Source organism: Geotrypetes seraphini, chromosome 2 (genome assembly GCF_902459505.1).
Source record: "Geotrypetes seraphini chromosome 2, aGeoSer1.1, whole genome shotgun sequence".
NCBI classification, from domain to species: domain Eukaryota; kingdom Metazoa; phylum Chordata; class Amphibia; order Gymnophiona; family Dermophiidae; genus Geotrypetes; species Geotrypetes seraphini.
Window position 1 is genome coordinate 465621828 of NC_047085.1, and position 18023 is coordinate 465639850.

The 18023-nt window shown below is 42.4% G+C and overlaps 1 protein-coding gene across 2 annotated transcripts in view; it reads right to left on the reverse strand.

Annotated features, from left to right (window-relative positions):
- DNAJB6 (DnaJ heat shock protein family (Hsp40) member B6) overlaps nucleotides 1–18023 on the reverse strand; it is a 308250-nt gene that overhangs the window by 280839 nt on the left and 9388 nt on the right. The gene's annotated exons all lie outside the window — the stretch shown is intronic.

Sequence of the window (18023 nt, forward strand, 5' to 3'; positions counted from 1 at the left end):
ACATAAGCAATATGCCAGTAAACATGATATCCCCTCAGAGATTTAGTAAGGAAAGTATGAAGAATTTGTTTAATATTCTTATAACAACAAAAAAGTTGGTTATATGGGTTTATTTGTTTGGGGTTTTTTTTTTTTTTGGTTTTTTTTTTTTGGGGGGGGGGGGTTAAGGCTTCTCATGTACTAAAAAAGAGGAGCTTAGTAAGGTTAGAGCACTACTAAAATTGGAACCTGAACCCATAAAAGCATATTTCTAGAAGGAAAGCATTTGAACTTTTAAACTACTGTCCCCTGTTAATGGCACGTTAGAAACTTGGGAATAAAAATTTTTAAATTTGACCCAATTAAGAATAAGGAACAGAGAAATGAGCCATGATAGATGTGGTTCCAAGTAGTAGATAACTGCCACATGAAAACACGTGTACCCAAAAAAGCCTATACCCTCTCACTTTGTTGTAGAAGAGGGATCATGGTTAACCAGAGCTTAGCTGTGTGGTACCCCCCTCAATAAATAAATAAAATAAAAATAACAACCCTCCCCAAAGAAATTACTCCTAAGCCAGTGGCCTCAGCTGAAGGTAAGGAGATACTGTAGAGTTGACTGGCCTAACTAAACAAAGAGAGGCAATATGCCTGCAGAGTTGAGATGCTGAATACAATCTTCTTGAGAAGCAATAGAGGTACTTCAAAAAAAGTGGTTACAAGTAGCAGAAAGTTGCAACCAGGAGAAAACCCCAGTATTACAGAGAAGTATGCAATGGAGAAAAACAACGAGGAGAACTAGAATTGCTGGAGCAGAAGCATAATACCAGAGGCCCAGCAAGAAACCAACGTAGACTCAGAATACAGTCTTGTGTGTGAATTTTAGAAATAGAAACCAGAGAAATGTGAGAGGACATTTTCTGCACCCAAATCCATTGAAGGAACTACGAGTAGGATGAAATGCACAACACAATATTTTCTACAGAAATAAAGAAGCATAATGGCAGAAAAAAGTTAAACAGACCAACCACTGTGCCCTCCCACAGCAGCTCTGAACTCTTCTTCTCTAGGAAAAAGCAAGAAGTAAATTAACCCTGCTAGTCCATTGGGAAATGGTTGTAGCAACAGAACAAGGTCATCAACTAAGAATTTTTTTAAATGACCTCCAGGTCATTTAAAATGATTCCGATGGTAGGTCAAGATTACAGGCTTTCGGTTCCGAGGCTTTTCATGAGGAATAGAGAAAATTGAAAACCACAAATGAGTCCTACAGAGAGACCTGACTGTATTACGTTAGCAGGAACAAATATACTATCGGTAAAAGGTAAAAAGGAGTAGTCTGGAGGTCACAACATGTAACAATGTTAGACAAGATCCGAGCATACTGCAGAGAAGTGTAACAGGTAGAACAGTAATGCACTGAATGAAGATCGATATAAAACACAAGGACCTGTGACAAAGGTTTGGCTTGGTTTCAGTACTGGAACGATACCCAATGGAACTCTGCAATACTATAAGAACTTGCATCGTTCCTTGTGCCTGAGCATGTCCATTTTCTTCCAAGATAAACAGCGACGCCATCTGCAAAAGAACATCAAATTCTCTTTCTATGCGAGTCTGGGCAACAGAGTCCATAAAAAAATAAGGTTCTAAGTCTGTTAGAAATTACAAATTGGAGCTGGAATGCTGTGCCTTAGTCAAGGATGAGTTCAAATTAGTCAGGATCTGGGATCCCTTTTGTCCAAAGTACTTGATACAGTGAAGGAAAAAAAAAAAAAAAAGGGAAGAGGATATATTTTGATGAAAAGTGTTTGGTGCCCCGATGAAGTCCTTCGATGCCTCGATGTCAAGAACAACATTGGTGTTTAGCTGGTGATCGATGTTCCAATGAAGAGGATTGCCAACGGCGTCGATATCTTATGAAAGCAGAAAGACGCTCCATGGATGAACGTCAATGTGAAGCAGAGCAAAGTGTATGAACAGAGGCTGAAGTGGTAGCTGATGAATGTTAAGGCGAGAGCGATGATACTCCCCAATGTCTTTGGTATCGCTCCAATAAAAAGGAACGTTCCCCTAACAGCAGCTGTGATGCTCTGTCAATAGTAAGTAGGTCACAGTCAGTGTAAGCGAAGTAAAGCAGGAACGAATATCCTGCACCATTGATACCCGAGGCTGAGCGGGTATCAATGGTGCCGCAGGGTGTTGATGGGTGGGAGACCTCAAAGGGGATGCATTAGGAGACACAGAAATATCAGTGTTGATGTAGAGGTAGTTCTCAACTATGTACACCATACTTCTGGATGCAGGACCTGAACTATCGGTGTCACCCTAGTACTGAAGAAAAGACTGCTACTGCACCAAAGTAATGCATTAAGGATCAATGTCCATCAAGCCTGGAGAAGATACCTTTGCTGAATATGCTACACTTAGTTTGGATTGGTACTGATGCTGATCGATGCATGAAGAGGAGGCACCAGTACCAAATTACATCAAGCAGTATCAAAGGTGCCACAGGCGTTGAAGCGTGGATGCCTGAAAAAGCGATACATTTCAGAATGAATGACAGCTGTATCACCCATGAAGCCCTGCAGCAACTAGACTCGATGCTAAAACTGTCAGGGCACTATCCACTGTGATGCATCTCCGCTGAGAAGGGCATGCATGAATACTCTATGCAAATAAGCCCTTGAAGTGGTTGAGGCATCGGCCACAGAAAGGCATGCATCAAATAGACTCAATGCTAATATGCCACCAATGCAGGTAGATAGAACATAAGAATTGCCGCTGCTGGATCAGACCAGTGGTCCAATGTGCCCAGCAGTCCGCTCATGCGGTGGCTCTTAGGTCAAAGAACTGTGCCCTAACTGAGACTAGTACGTTCTGGTTCAGCAGGAACTTGTCTAACTTTGCCTTGAATCCCTGGAGGGTGTTTTCCCCTATAACAGACTCTGGAACAGCGTTCCAGTTTTCTACCTCTCTCTGGGTGAAGAAGAACTTCTTTATGTTTGTACGGAATCTATCCCCTTTTAACTTTAGAGAGTGCCATCTCGTTCTCTCTACCTAGTCAATGACCTGTACAATACTCACTCCTACACGAACCCGGTAGAAGAACTCACAGTTACAGCAGACGACCTAGCCAATTTTTTCAATTCAAAAATAAAAAAATTAAGACTTGCTTTATCAAGCCCTCAAGACTCCCACTGGGACTACATCTTCCCCCACGATCCAGATGCATCTAAAGCCGACATGAGTTGGTCCAACATCAAAGAGATTGACTGGCAAACATTCAATAAGCTCTACAACAAGTACGCCAAATCATACTGCAGACTGGACCCCTGCCCCCCAAATGTGATGAAAGCGGCCCCTATCAACTTCAAAGCCAAACTACTAGACTGGATCAACCTACAACTATCCATTGGCAAGTTTCCAGAGGACTTGGGTCAAATTGTAATAACTCCTATTAAAAAAACACCAAAGAAACATCCAATAACATAGCCAATTTTAGACCTGTCGCAAACATCCCTCTTGCTGCTAAATTAATGGAAGGCCTGGTAAATGCTGAACTAAATACCTACCTAGACAAATTCAACCTTCTGCAGAACAAGCAATCAGGTTTCAGACCCGGCTTCAGCACTGAAACAATTATGGCCTCACTCCTAAACCACCTACATTCCCTTCTCAGTCAAGGCACCAGTGCAATGATTCTACAACTGGACCTAAGTTCTCCCTTCAACCTAGTAGATCACACCATCTTAATGAACTGTTTAGAATCCTTAGGCATCAAGAAAACGCTTACAAATGGTTCCAGGAATTCCTCGAGTTCAGATCCTATCAGGTATTCAAAGAAGACAAATTCTCCTTCAGCTGGAAAAACAACTGCGGGTTGCCCCAGGGCTCCCCGCTATCTCCGACTCTATTTAACATCTACCTTATCACATTGGGACACCTGCTACAAAGCCTAAAACTCAACTTTTACATTTACGCTGACAACATTACTGTAGTGCTACCACTAACCTATCTGTCGTCAGACTTTATTAATCTCTTAACCAACATCCTAAAGCAAATAGAGCACTGGATGACGGCCTTCAAACTAAAACTGAACACAGAAAAAAACTAAATTTTTCCTGGCATCTCCCAATGAAAAGATAAAAGACAACACGATTCACGTGAATGGCCGTGATTACGAAATTAACCAAACTATAAAAAATACTAGGAGTCACCCTTGACAAATACCTAACCCTGGAAAAGCATACAGATTTAATGTTCAAAAAAAATATATCAGTCCTATGGAAGCTCCGCACCATTAAAAAATACTTCGATGATTCATCCTTTCGATTACTTGTACAATCATCCATCTTGAGTACGCTGGATTACTGCAACATTATATATCTGGGAGCTTATAAGAAGACACTTAACAAGCTGAGATTAATTCAGAACACTGGGTCCGGCTCATCTTTGGTTTAAAAAAAATGGGAACATATCAACCCATACTTCCAGATATTCCACTGGTTGCCGGTGGAATCCAGAATACTCTTCAAGTTTACCTGCATCAGCTACAAAGCTATCTTTGGAATGCTACCAACTTACCTCGCCTCTCAATTCATCCTCAACAGTTCTAATAAGAGCTCTCGCAGAATAAATCTCTTTAATTATCCATCCCTGAAATCATGTCTTTACAAGAAGCTCCTAGACAGAATGTTATCATTCCAGGCAGCCTAACTGAACACATGGCTCGTAAAACCCATTCTCGAGGCCACTTCTTACGCCGACTTCAGAAAATCACTGAAGACCCGTCTCTTTAACAAATTCTAATTCCCAATTCTTGCCCAATCCCCCTCGACTATCCTCATCCCAATCCCCAATTCTCTTGATTTTAGATTAACTCATCCTTCTTCCCATTTGTAAAGGTATTCCACCCAAATTGTTTTCTCCTGCACCCCAATCTCTGACTAGATACTTTCTTTTGATTCAAACCATCTTGGTTCTCTTCCATTTGCAATTTGTATCCCAGAAAGTACTTTTTCTGTTCCCCTTACATCTCATACACTCATTGTATGTATCTTGTTGTAAACATCTCTTACTTCTTGTTGTAAACATCTCTTACTCTCATTGTATGTAACTTGTTGTAAACCGCTTTGAACTTATGCTATAGCGGTATATAAGAAATAAAATTATTACCTTGGAGAGGGTGAACAACCTGTCTTTATCTACTAAGTCTATTCCCTTCATTATCCTCAATGTTTCGATCATGTTCCCTCTCAGTCTCCTCTTTTCAAGGGAGAAGAGGCCCAGTTTCTCTAATCTCTCACTGTACGGCAACTCCTCCAGTCCCTTAACCATTTTAGTCGCTCTTCTCTGGACTCTTTCAAGTAGTATTGTGTCCTTCTTTATGTACGGCTGACACAGTATTCCAGGTGGGGGCATACCATGGCCCAGTACAGCGGCATAACCTTCTTAATCATGTTCGTGATCCCCTTCTTAATCATTCCTAGCATTCTGTTCACCGTTTTCGCAGCCGCCGCACATTGCGCGGATGGCTTCATTGACTTGTCGACCAGTACTCCCAAGTCTCCTTCCTGGGGGGGTCTCTTCGAGTACCGCACCAGACATCCTGTATTCGTGTATAAGATTATTAACCTTACACTTATCCACGTTAAACCTCATTTGCCATGTCGCAGCCCATTTCTCGAGCGTGTTTATGTCACATTGCAGGTCTTCGCAATCCTTCTGCCTTCACTACTCTGAATAACTTTGTATCATCTGCAAATTTAATCACCTTGCTCATCGTACCAATTTCCAGGTCATTTATAAATATGTTGAAGAGCATGAGTCCAAGCACCAAACCCTGCGGCACTCCACTACTGACGCTTTTCCAGTCTGAGTATTGTCCATTTACCCCCACTCTCTGTTTACTATCCACCAACCAGTTTTTAATCCACATGAGTATTTCACCCTCGATTCCATGGCTCGCAATTTTTCGAAGTAGTCATTCATGTGAACGTCTTTTGAAGGAAAAATTATGTCCTTACCTGTTAATTTTCTTTCCTTTAGACGCAGCAGATGAATCCAGAGACTAGTGGGATAACACACATCTACCAGCAGGTGGAGATAGAGAAAATGATTTAACAGGTGGTCCTATTGGCTGGTACTCTCCCTGTATCTTCAGTATTGCTCCTTGCCCCAGCATTCGGAACCAGTACTATGTAGAGCATGTAAAAAACTTCTTTCCCATAACAAAAAGCAAAGGAAATTATACAGAAACAGCCACCAGAAAGAACCAAATGCCTGAAACACACAAAAGATAAACCGACAGACAATATCCAGGAAGGGTGGGGCTCTGGATTCATCTGCTGCATCTAAAGAAAGAAAATTAACAGATAAGTACATAATTTTTCCTTCCTTTGCAACAGCAGAAGATGAACCCAGAGACTAGTGGGATGTAGCAAAGCAATCCTGAATCTGGGTGGGAAACGAACGTTGCCTCCGTAAAGACAGAAGCATCTAAAACAGTCCCACGCCACCACATCCAACCGGTAAGGTATCGAATAAATATTCGTAGAAGATCAAGTAGACACAAGACAACCAACTCTAAAGAAAAACCGCTGAACTGAGTCCAAGAAGTAGCCATTAGGCTGGATGAATGAGCAAGAAGCTCTTCTGGCAATCACTTTCCTGTCCACCAGTAGGTAAGCAAAAGGTTCCTCGACCCATCAAGTGACGGACAACTTGACGCTTCCAAACTGCTACTGCATCCCGTGAACAAACCAAAGAGGTGAACAGAAAGGTTAAAGTAGCAAGAAACCTACAGAAAGAGTAGAAGAATGCAAATCATTTCTAAGACAAACAGAAAAAGAAACCTGCCGGTCCAGAGTTCTCGTCTCAGAAACCAGAACTAAAAGAGAGCAGCTGACAGGAAGAGTCGATAACATCTGAGGAAGAAACCATGGCACTGTCCGAACTAACACCCCCGGAAGTCATAAGTCACAACAAAAGGATTCCTACAGGAGAAGGTCCACAACTCAAAAAAGTGCCAGGCTGAAAGCATGGCCCCAAGAAAGAACATTGCCAACCTCACATCCTTTAGGGTCTGAAGAGAGAAGGATAAAATGGAATGTTCTGGAAACTCTCAAGAACTATCATAAGACTCCAGTCCAGACAGGAGTTCTCAAAAGACATACGAACATGCTATAGTCCTTTCAGGAACCAAACTACAGCAGGCCGAGAATCAAGCGAAGAAACATAGAAACATAGAAAGATGACGGCAGATAAGGGCCATAGCCCATCAAGTCTGCCCACACTATTTACCCACCCTCTTAAATCTACTGACCCCCTAAAGAATAATTGTAATTATACTGTCACTCTACTTACCCGCTCATTCAGTCCTAGTGACCCTATCCCTTGGCATGACCTCGTAGGGATCCCACATAGGTAAGAATGGCACACTCGTTTCCTGCAACAATTAAGGTTTGGCACTGGAAGGTAAAGGTAAGTATACACAAAGTCTTTAGCTACACATTGTGGAGAAAAACAAGAAAATAGGACAAAGAAGTCTGGAAGGTCGAAAAACTCCGAGAGCTACCCAAGAATTTAAAACCCTCCAGATGCTAGCATAAGCCTCAGAGGTATATGTCTGATTTACCTGGAGAAGAGTAGAAACAATCTGCTCCGAATAACCTTTACACCGCAGCCATGAATTTGTAAGGAGCTAGGCTATAATAGCAAAGTGAGACAAATTTCCATGCTGAACGACCCCTGAGAGATCAAATCAGGAGGTACCAAAAACAAGTGCTCAGTCACTGACAAAAGCTGGATAACCACATACCATGGACGGCGCAGAAAAGCTGGAGCTACCAGGATCACCGTGCTGTAAAAACAAGGTAAGAGATGTAACACACCCGTAATTACCATCAAAGGGGAAATACTAAAAGAAAATAACCCAGGCCCAGAAAGGAGCCAACGTGTCTACCCCCCTGACTCCCACTCCCTGCATCTGCAGAAGCACCGAGGAAGATTTACATATCGAGATGAAGCCATGAGGCATGGTCTAGGAGACCCCACCTCTACACAATGAACTAGAACGCCGGGGAGTACAGATCTCATTTTTAAGGATGTAGAAGACGTTTATTGAGCAATTCTGCCTAAACATGTTAGCTATCTTGCAATGTGAACCATCTATAGAATAAGAAGATGAGCTACCGGCCACCAAAGAAGTGGGTCCATTCTTGGCAATGGGGAACAATGCGTACCTTCCTGGCTGTGGAGAAATGCAACCCCCATGACCTGTCATAAAAGAACCTCATCTGTCAGCCCCGAAACAAAGCTTAAAACGTCTGAGCGCTAGCTTGAACATCTACAAGAACAGGTGAGAGAGCGAGCATGAAGCCCCCTGTGTTAAGAACTGAAGGCACGGAGCCCCGCATGCCAAAAGACTGGTATCCTCGGAGACTAGGGAGCATTCGAGTGAATACTGTGGCATGCCTTTAAACAGAATAATCCGACTGTGCCACTAATATCTGTTGAGCGATTCCTGAGTCGTCTAGGGTATGGTAGCAGCCTTGAGACACCCGGAACCACCGGAAGAAAAGTGCCTGCCGCCTTCGCTTTCAGTGAAACCGATTTCCAGGATCCATGGGTAGAAACGCCACCATGGATCTTGGAACCTGTATATAATACCATACTGCTGTATAGGATGACTAAAGAAAAACCTGAGAATGGATCTGGTCGCCCCATTCTCTGGGAATAAACACATGCAACACCAGGGTGCCCCCCAACACCCTCCTAGAAATCACAATAAATGGAAAGGGATAAGAGAGGTCTTTAGAAGATGGAAGATCCACCTCAAACAATGAAGAAGAAAAATCACTCATTGGTGACACAGGAAGGTAGTCCTGTCTGGAATAAAGACTCAGTCGGCTAAGAAAAGATTAACCGGAATCATGGCCTAGCAAATAAATGCTATCACTACCACCGTCACCATCGAAATTCCCAAAGAGTCAGGGCTAGGACAAATGGAAATCGACCGACACCAAAAGTACCGGCGGAGGACCGCAAAGCGAATATACTGCTGATGCGGTGGTTAGATCCGAAGAAGTAAGTAGGTTTCTTCAAAACCGAGCGCTGTAAAGTACTCCCTCTAGGGCACGGTGAGGACCTGAAATAGCATCCCTGGCCATCATGTGCTGGAGAAACCGGGACTACCAGCCCTAAGTCCAGAAACACTGGAATGGCAATGCTTAAATGTCATTGTGGCTGCACTTGACACAAGGAGCTCAAGAAATAATTTGCAACCTTAGATAAGAAAGTAGGTTGCAACCGCAGCTAATAATGGGCAAGACCTACAGACTGTGCATCCACTTGGCCCCTTCAGAGCGAAACGCCTGTGGCTTGGCCAGTCATGATGATACAAAGACTCCTTGGATGGAAGAAAGGAATTGCACGACTCAAAGATCAGACGAGCATTAGCAGAAAAATTTTAATCAGGGCTATAAGACAATTTACCCGGTCTATATCAGTTTACCTCATAAAAAGGTGGAACTTACATTATCCATCTCCTTCAAGCGCTGAAACTGGTAAACCCCAAAACGCTCTAGCAAGATCTGCAAATCCAGGCCAAACTCCAATGGCCCCAACAGTAAAGACGTACTAAAACATAGAAACATAGAAGATGACGGCAGAAAAGGGCCATAGCCCATCAGGTCTGCCCACTCTAACGACCCCACCCCCTTGAATTTACCCCCCTAGAGATCCCACATGTGTATCCCATTTCCATTTTTACCCCCTAGAGATTCCACATGTGTACCCCATTTCCTTTTAAAATCTGGCACTCTGCTGGCCTGAATCACCTGAAGTCGAAGTTCATTCCAACGATCGACCACCCTTTCGGTGAAGAAGAACTTCCTGGTGTCGCCATGAAATTTCCCACCTCTGATTTTCAGCGGATGCCCCCTTGTGGCCGAGGGACCCTTAAGAAAGAAGATATCATCCTCCACCTCAATACGGCCCGTGATATATTTAAACTTATTCAGCCTTTCCTCATACGGGAGGTCTTTGAATCCTGAGACCATCCTGGTGGCCATTCGTTGAACCGATTCAACTCTTAGCACATCTTTTTGGTAATGTGGCCTCCAGAATTGTACACAATACTCCAGATGAGGCCTCACCATGGATCTGTACAACGGCATTATAACTTCGGGCTTCTGGCTGATAAAACTTCTATGGATACAACCCATCATTTGTCTTGCCTTTGATGAAGCCTTCTCCACTTGATTGGCAGTCTTCATGTACTCGCTAATGATTACCCCCAAATCACGTTCCGCCTTGGTCCTAACTAAGGTCTCACCATTAAGTGTGTAAGTTTTGCATGGATTCCTGCTGCCAAGGTGCATGACCTTACATTTTCTAGCATTGAAGTTTAGCTGCCAAGTCGAGGACCAGTGTTCCAATAGAAGTAGGTCCTGCGTCATACTGTCTGGTAAAATGTTCTCACTTACTATGTTGCATAGTTTGGCGTCATCGGCGAATAATGTGATTTTACCCTGAAGCCCCTGAGTCAGGTCTCCCACAAATATGTTGAAGAGGATCGGGCCCAAGACCGAGCCTTGAGGCACTCCACTGATCACCTCTGACGTTTTTGAAGGGGCACCATTCACCACCACTCTCTGAAGTCTACCGTTTAGCCAATCACTGACCCATGTAGTTAATGTCTCTCCCAGTCCCATTGATTTCATCTTGCTTAATAGTCTGCGGTGTGGGACGCTATCAAAAGCTTTACTAAAGTCCAAGTACACGACGTCTAGGGACTCACCCACATCCAGTTTCCTTGTTGTCCAGTCAAAGAAATTAATCAGATTGGATTGGCAGGACCTGCCCCTGGTAAATCCATGTTGGCGGGGATCCCGTAGATTATTCTCGTCCAGGATCGTATCCAATTTATGCTTAATTAGTGTTTCCATGAGATTACTCACTATGGATGTGAGACTCACCGGTCTGTAATTCTCAGCCTCTGTCCTGCAGCCCTTTTTGTGGAGTGGGATTACATTGGCTGTTTTCCAGTCCAAGGGGACTCTTCCCGTCCTCAAGGAAAGATTGAAGAGCACAGATAACGGCTCTACCAGGACATCACAGAGCTCTCTAAGCACCCTGGGGTGTAGATTGTCTGGTCCCATGGCTTTGTTCACTTGGAGTCTTGATAGTTCACAGTAGACGCTGCTGGGAGTAAACTCGAAATTCCAGAATGGGTCTTCTGATCTTTGCCTTGCTTGCAACTGTGGAACGGACCCCGATGCCTCGCAGGTAAAGACTGAGCAGAAGTATTCGTTTAGTAGTTCGGCTTTATCGGAATCTGATTCTGCATAAGTCCCGTCTGCCTTCCTAAGGCGTACTATCCCATTTGTGTTTCTTTTCCTATCACTGATGTACCTGAAGAAGGATTTGTCCCCTTTCTTAACCCTTTCAGGACCATAAGGATCGTAGGCCAATTTCTGTGGTTTTGACGACATTTTTATGGTAAAAAGGGCTTGCAGATGCCAAAAAATTGATTTTTTTTGTGAAATATCATTATTTTTTTTTAAAAAAATCACTTCTGGCTTATGGACAGTGTGGCAAGTGAATCTTCTCGTCAATCTGGCAACGACGCTAATGAATGAATGTCGGAACCAGTTTGTTTACATAAAGGCAGTATCATATGGAATCCGTACATATCAAATTTAGAACTGTAGACTATCCCAATCAAAATTTATAGGATTTTAAAGTTATGGGACAAATATGTCCCTTGGTCCTGAAAGGGCTACTGTCCTTTGCTAGATTCTCTTCTATTCGAAGCTTGGCCTCTCTGACTGCTGTTTTGACAGCTTTGGACCTGGCCAGATAGTCTTCTTTTACTTCTCCTCTTCTTGATTGTTTGTAGGAAACAAATGCTTTTTTCTTTTTCTTAACGAAGTCCGAGATTTCTGTAGTGAACCACTGGGGTCTGTTATTTCTCCATCGTTTGCTTACTGTTTTTATATAGCGATTCGTTGCTTCATGTAGGGTAGATTTCAGGTTTGCCCACATAGCCTCTACATTATTGATTTTGGCATGGTCTTGCAGCGTCTGACGGACGGTAAGGTAGAAAGTGCAACCTCCGCCCAACAGCCAAAGAGGTGCATCCAGCAACCTGCAAACTCAAAGGAGAACTGCAGGGATAAATCCCATTTCCATGCGGGGATCTGACAGGACCAGCTTTCCATGAATGAAGCTGGTGGACTCCTTTGTCCCCAATGCCATAACAGCACCTAACTCTGAAGCGCCAACCCTACCAAGCTATCCAGAACTCTAGGATACAGCAGCCCCATAGGGTACTGAGACTAGTCTCAAACATGGCTCAGACCAGAAATGAGTGTCTTGTGGCCCCAGAATGAAAAGGGCTTTATCACTCGCCATGAGAGGGTGAGAAACTGCAGAAGGCTGAGTAACATCCTGCGAACTTGAAAACCCAACAGCGCCTCAAACATAAAGAAAGCCAACTCCTCCTGATGAGAAGTGCCGTCAGAGACTACTTGAACAGAAGTCTAACCCAGCATTACTAACTAGTAATAAATTCTATAGCGCCACCAGCCACAAGCAGTGCAGTGCAGTACACCTGGTCAAAGAAGAATAAAACAGGCAAACCTGCTTATGGTTCCAGAGAGCTATATTCTCACCAGACAGGGACCCCAGGAGGGAGGAGGAAATGTCTGTACCGAAAACAGAATAATCTCCCACCACTGACAACTCTCAACAGCGATTCACCTCCAGCCAACCCATTCCAGAACAAGTTGAAACTGGGCAGCAGAGAATAGAATGGAGAATCTCCTTATGCCTAAATATGATGGGTCCCCCAGAAGAAAACTGCACCGCTCAAGAAATCAAACCTCGGAGACACAAAACCACACAAACCCGACTGAAACAGGATCACTAAAGCATGCCTCCAGGCTTTTGCCCCCCAAGCACACAGTGGCCGCCGTACAGAGTAACAAGTTTTTTCTTTTTTCTTTTTCCCCATGTACAGGGAGGAAGGCTGCGACCACCAGAGAAAGCCCGTCAAAAGAAACACACCCACGCACCTCCTGCGAGCGGGAAAAAACACACAATTCTTCCAACGCCATAATAAACCATTTTCTGTGAACTCAGCGTCGTAAATGCGCGTGCCTCCCGCAGCTCGGCAAATAGCTAACTCCGACTTCTTGTGCCAACTCTCTCCCGGAGCTATCCAAGCTAATGGACAGAGCAGTGGCAAAAGGCGTTCGCCATTTAGATGCCCAGAAACACGGATGCAGGTTATTTGTAGCACCGCAACCGAAAGTGGGCTTATCAAACAGGTATCACACGCTCGAGGCAAGAATTTGCCATCAAAAATGGCTGTTACTAACTCACTCACGGCACCGGAGGAACTCGCAGCTTAAAATTTCCACAACCAACCACACACTCAATGAAAAACCCGGAGCATAAAGACTGCATAACAAACCCCACACCGGACGCAAGAAACCGCAGTCATTGATAACAAAACATACATTAATGATGTGAGGGCTTGCAGATGCTAGCTGTTTAGTACAGGCAGTGCAGAAAAAAACCCAGACAGTACATTTGGTCTCTTGTTTGGGGTTTGTTTGTTTTTTACAAAAGAAAGAAGAAAATTAGAGACCAAAGGCAGACCCTCTATCAATGGAGGGAGGGTGAGGCAGAGACCTGGGGGGGAGGCCCAGGTGTAACCCCTAAAGCCGGCACCGTTCAGACGGATACCCCTGTCTCACTGAAGAAAAAAAACTCAACAGGAGAAAATAGAATGGCAGTCTCACTGAAGAAAAACCTCAACAGGAGAAAATAATTTTCCAGTCACAGCCAGAATTCAGGAGCTAGTTGAAAAGCGACCATCACCTGCTAGGAGATAGAGAATACTGAAGATACAGGGAGAGTACCAGCCAATAGGACCACCTGTTAAATCAGTTTCTCTTATCTCCATCTGCTGGTAGATGCGTGTTATCCCACTAGTCTCTGGATTCATCTGCTGCTGTTGCAAAGGAAAATCCAGATATACAATGTCGACCAGGTCACCCTTGTCTATCTGCCTGTTAACTCCCTTCAAGAAGTGCAGCAAGTTTGTCAAGCAAGATCTTCCCTTGCCGAAGCCGTGCTGGCTGATCCAACACCAGACCTAATATTCTGAAATAAAGAAAAAGAGAAGAAAAACTTTGACATACATTAATAGTGTTTGTTTAATTCTAATACTCAGCCCTGGCTCCAACAAAATAAACTGTCTCTTAACATTCTCAAAACTACTGGTGTTCTCTTCCCTACTTCTAAAGATGAACATCTCTGTGCCCCTATTAGCATTGATTTCACTCCTATTCAAATTGACAGCAAAATTAAACTCCTTGTTGTTATCCTCGATAAAGATTCCACCAGCAAATTAGTACTGTGACACCAAAATGCTTTTACAAATTAGACTCATCCACTCTCTCTACTTGATCCTCCATCAATCAATACACTGGTTCATTCCCTTCTCATTTCTACCTTAGATTACTGTACACTTCTCCCTCCGTATTTGCGGTTTCAGCATTCGTGGTTTCGATTTGCAGTTTTTAGTTTGTTGGCTCCTCCCACACAATTACATCAGTTTGCATAGGGGTTATTCCATGTCAAGTGATCAAGGGCTCCCTGCATGACCATCACGGATTTTGATAAAACTTTATGCACAAAGTCCCACATGTGTCAAACGAACTTTGGTAAAGTTTTAGTTTCGCCTGTGGAATATTCGTGGAGATATAGCCATTTGTTTGACCCCATACTGCAATGACATACAGTACGACAGTGACATTCTGACAACTTTGAGACACAATATCTCACGAGCTATGTTTCCAAAAAAACTGAAACTTAGCTACCCTGCACAACTTTTGGAGCTCTGTTCAGTGCTACCAATAATAATTTTTGTCGAGCACTGAGTGAATGGCTGAATTACAGTAAACTTGGCCGAAAAAATTAGTGCTCCAAAAAAAGTCAAAGTTTGACATTACTTAGCTCCCACAATAATTGAGTAATAAATGTGAAATTTGGCACATGTCTCAGTACAACGTTGTTTTCAAAAGTACAATTTCAACCTCCAAGCTCTTTCCATTAGTTTACAAATTAAGTGTAAAGTTGCTAATTTGTGTAAAAAGGCCAAAAATAGGGTATTTTCAGACTGCTTTTACAGAAAAATACCTTTCAGAAACTCTTTCAAATCAGTCTCATTAGAAAGAGCATATTTCAAACCCCCTAGAAAAGTGGGCTTCATTTTTCAACACAGGTTAACAATGCCCGAAAAAGGGGGACAAAGTTGGGAGATGTCACCATGGCAACGGCCTACGTTTCAACTTACAATTATGTCACTTTTCACACTGTTTATCCCTGTTTATTTTTACTCAAGCTTTGGGTACAATTATAGTGTTCTTAATTAATGATTATTCCTAACTAGAAATTGAGGTGATAATTTTGTTGCATGCAGATCACAAATTACAACTTGTTTTCTTTTTCAGATCCACATTATTATTAATTCAGTTTAAAATGGATACCAACGAATCGATGCCAACAAAGTGGACTTCACTTCGGCATGGGAACCATATAAGATACCTAATTTAGGCTTGGGAACCTAGGATAAGACACCCTAATAATTGGCTTTGGAACCAGAAATATACCAACAAAAGGCTTTGGAACCTTGACAAAGAAACCAAATGCGAGGCTTGGGAACCTGAACGAAGTGGCCCACCCGTGGCTGGTATTGCACAGCTATCGGGCGTGACCCCTATGGCGATGGGGTTGCCAGTTCAAACTCTTGAACTGGTAGTGACAATGTCACCATGGACCAACGCAATAGAGTAGTAGTAATACTACGTCAATACAAAACTGTAACTTTAAAAATGACAGAACTATGTTGAAATAGAGGTTGTTGCCGTGGCAACGTCAACCAACTTTGTCCCCCTTTTTCAGCCATTGTTAACCTGCGTTGAAAAATGAAGTCCACTTTTCTAGGGGGTTTGAAATATGCTCTTTCTAATGAGACTGATTTGAAAGAGTTTCTAAAAGGTATTTTTCTGTAAAAGCAGGCTGAAAATACCCTATTTTTGGCCTTTTTACACAAATTAGCAACTTTACACTTAATTTGTAAACTAATGGAAAGAGCTTGGAGGTTGAAATTGTACTTTTGAAAACAACGTTGTACTGAGACATTATGCGCCAAATTTCGCATTTATTACTCAATTATTGTGGGAGCTAAGTAATGTCAAACTGACTTTTTTTGGAGCACTAATTTTTTCGGCCAAGTTTACTGTAATTCAGCCATTCACTCAGTGCTCAACAAAAATTATTATTGGTAGCACTGAACAGAGCTCAAAAAGTTGTGCAGGGTAGCTAAGTTTCAGTTTTTTTGGAAACACAGCTCGGGAGATATTGTGTCTCAAAGTTGTCAGAATGTCATTGTCGTACTGTATTTCATTGTGGTATGGGGTCAAACAAATGGCTATATCTCCACAAATATTCCACAGGCGAAACTAAAACTTTACCAAAGTTCGTTTGAGACATGGTGGACTCTGCATATGAAGTTTCATCAAAATCCGTGATGGTCATGCAGGGCACTTTCCAAGAATCTAATCACTTGACATGGAATGACCCATAGAGAAAATTCAGATTCCAAGCGTTTACAGAGAAAATAATAATAATAATTTTATTTTTATATACCGCCTAACCAAAAAATGGTTCTAGCTCAGTGGTCTCAAACTCAAACCCTGTGCAGGGCCACATTTTGGATTTGTAGATACTTGGAGGGCCTCTGAAAAAATAGTTCATGTCTTATTAAAGAACTGACAATTTTGTATGAGGTAAAACTCTTTATAGTTTATAAATCTTTCCTTTTGTCTAAGTCTTAATAATAATATCGTATCTTGTAGCTAAAGACACATATGATCAAGAAACTGTTTTATTTTACTTTTGTGATTATGATAGACATACTGAGGGCCTCAAAATCGTACCTAGCAGGTCGCATATGGCCCCCGGGCCGCGTGTTTGAGACCACTGTTCTAGCTGATTACCAGCACTTTCTTCACTGTGTTTTACCTCTCCTTCAGGAACAGGCCAAGTCTCCCACCATGTTATTCGTGGTTTCACCATATTTACGATGGTTCTTAATAGAAAAGAGCAAACAACACATGAAAAAGTTATTCACGGGTCTGTTAATCCCCTATCACAGCGAATACGGAGGGAGAAGTGTAAAGCTATCTACCAACGCATAACCTAGAAAGAAATTTGTCAGGTCCAATTATTACAAAACACTGCGGTGAAACTAATCTAAAACTAATCTATCGCACACAAAAATTTGACGTTACTCCTCTCCTCCATACAGCACAGTGGCTGCCTATTACACATCATCTTACTTACAAAATATTGCTACTTACTTTCAAAACAAAATATTTCCACCAACCAGCTTTTATCGCTGAACTCCTAATTCCCTATGCATCCTGCAGGACTCTTCAATCTAGTAATCAAAATCTCCTCATCATTCCCTTGATAAGAGAACTCTCCTACGACACTACTCGCTCATCCATTTTTTCTGTTACAGCACCCACATTGTGGAATGCCCTTCCTGCTGATCTTCGCTTAGAAAACTCTTTAGATAAATTCCAAAATCGAACTCAAAACCTTCCTTTTTAAAGACGCCTATACCTCGTAAACCCTGTTTTCAATAACTACTGTTCCTCTTTTGTAAAACCTCTTTGACAACCAAAACGCTTCTTCTGAAGTGACCCCCTTACCAATTGTCTTTCCCTCCCCTTTTTGCCTCCCTTTATTTTCCATTTCGATATATTTAATAATTTTCCTCTCCCCTTGTTTCCCTTCCGTATCATGTATGTATATGCGTATGTACTTCCCTCCTTTTAGCTTAGCCATGCTTCTATTTTTAATTTTTTTTTTTTAAATTTATATTCTATTTTATTGTTATACCGTTTATGATACAAGTATCTAAACGGTTATCAAAAATAAAGAAAACTTGAAACGAA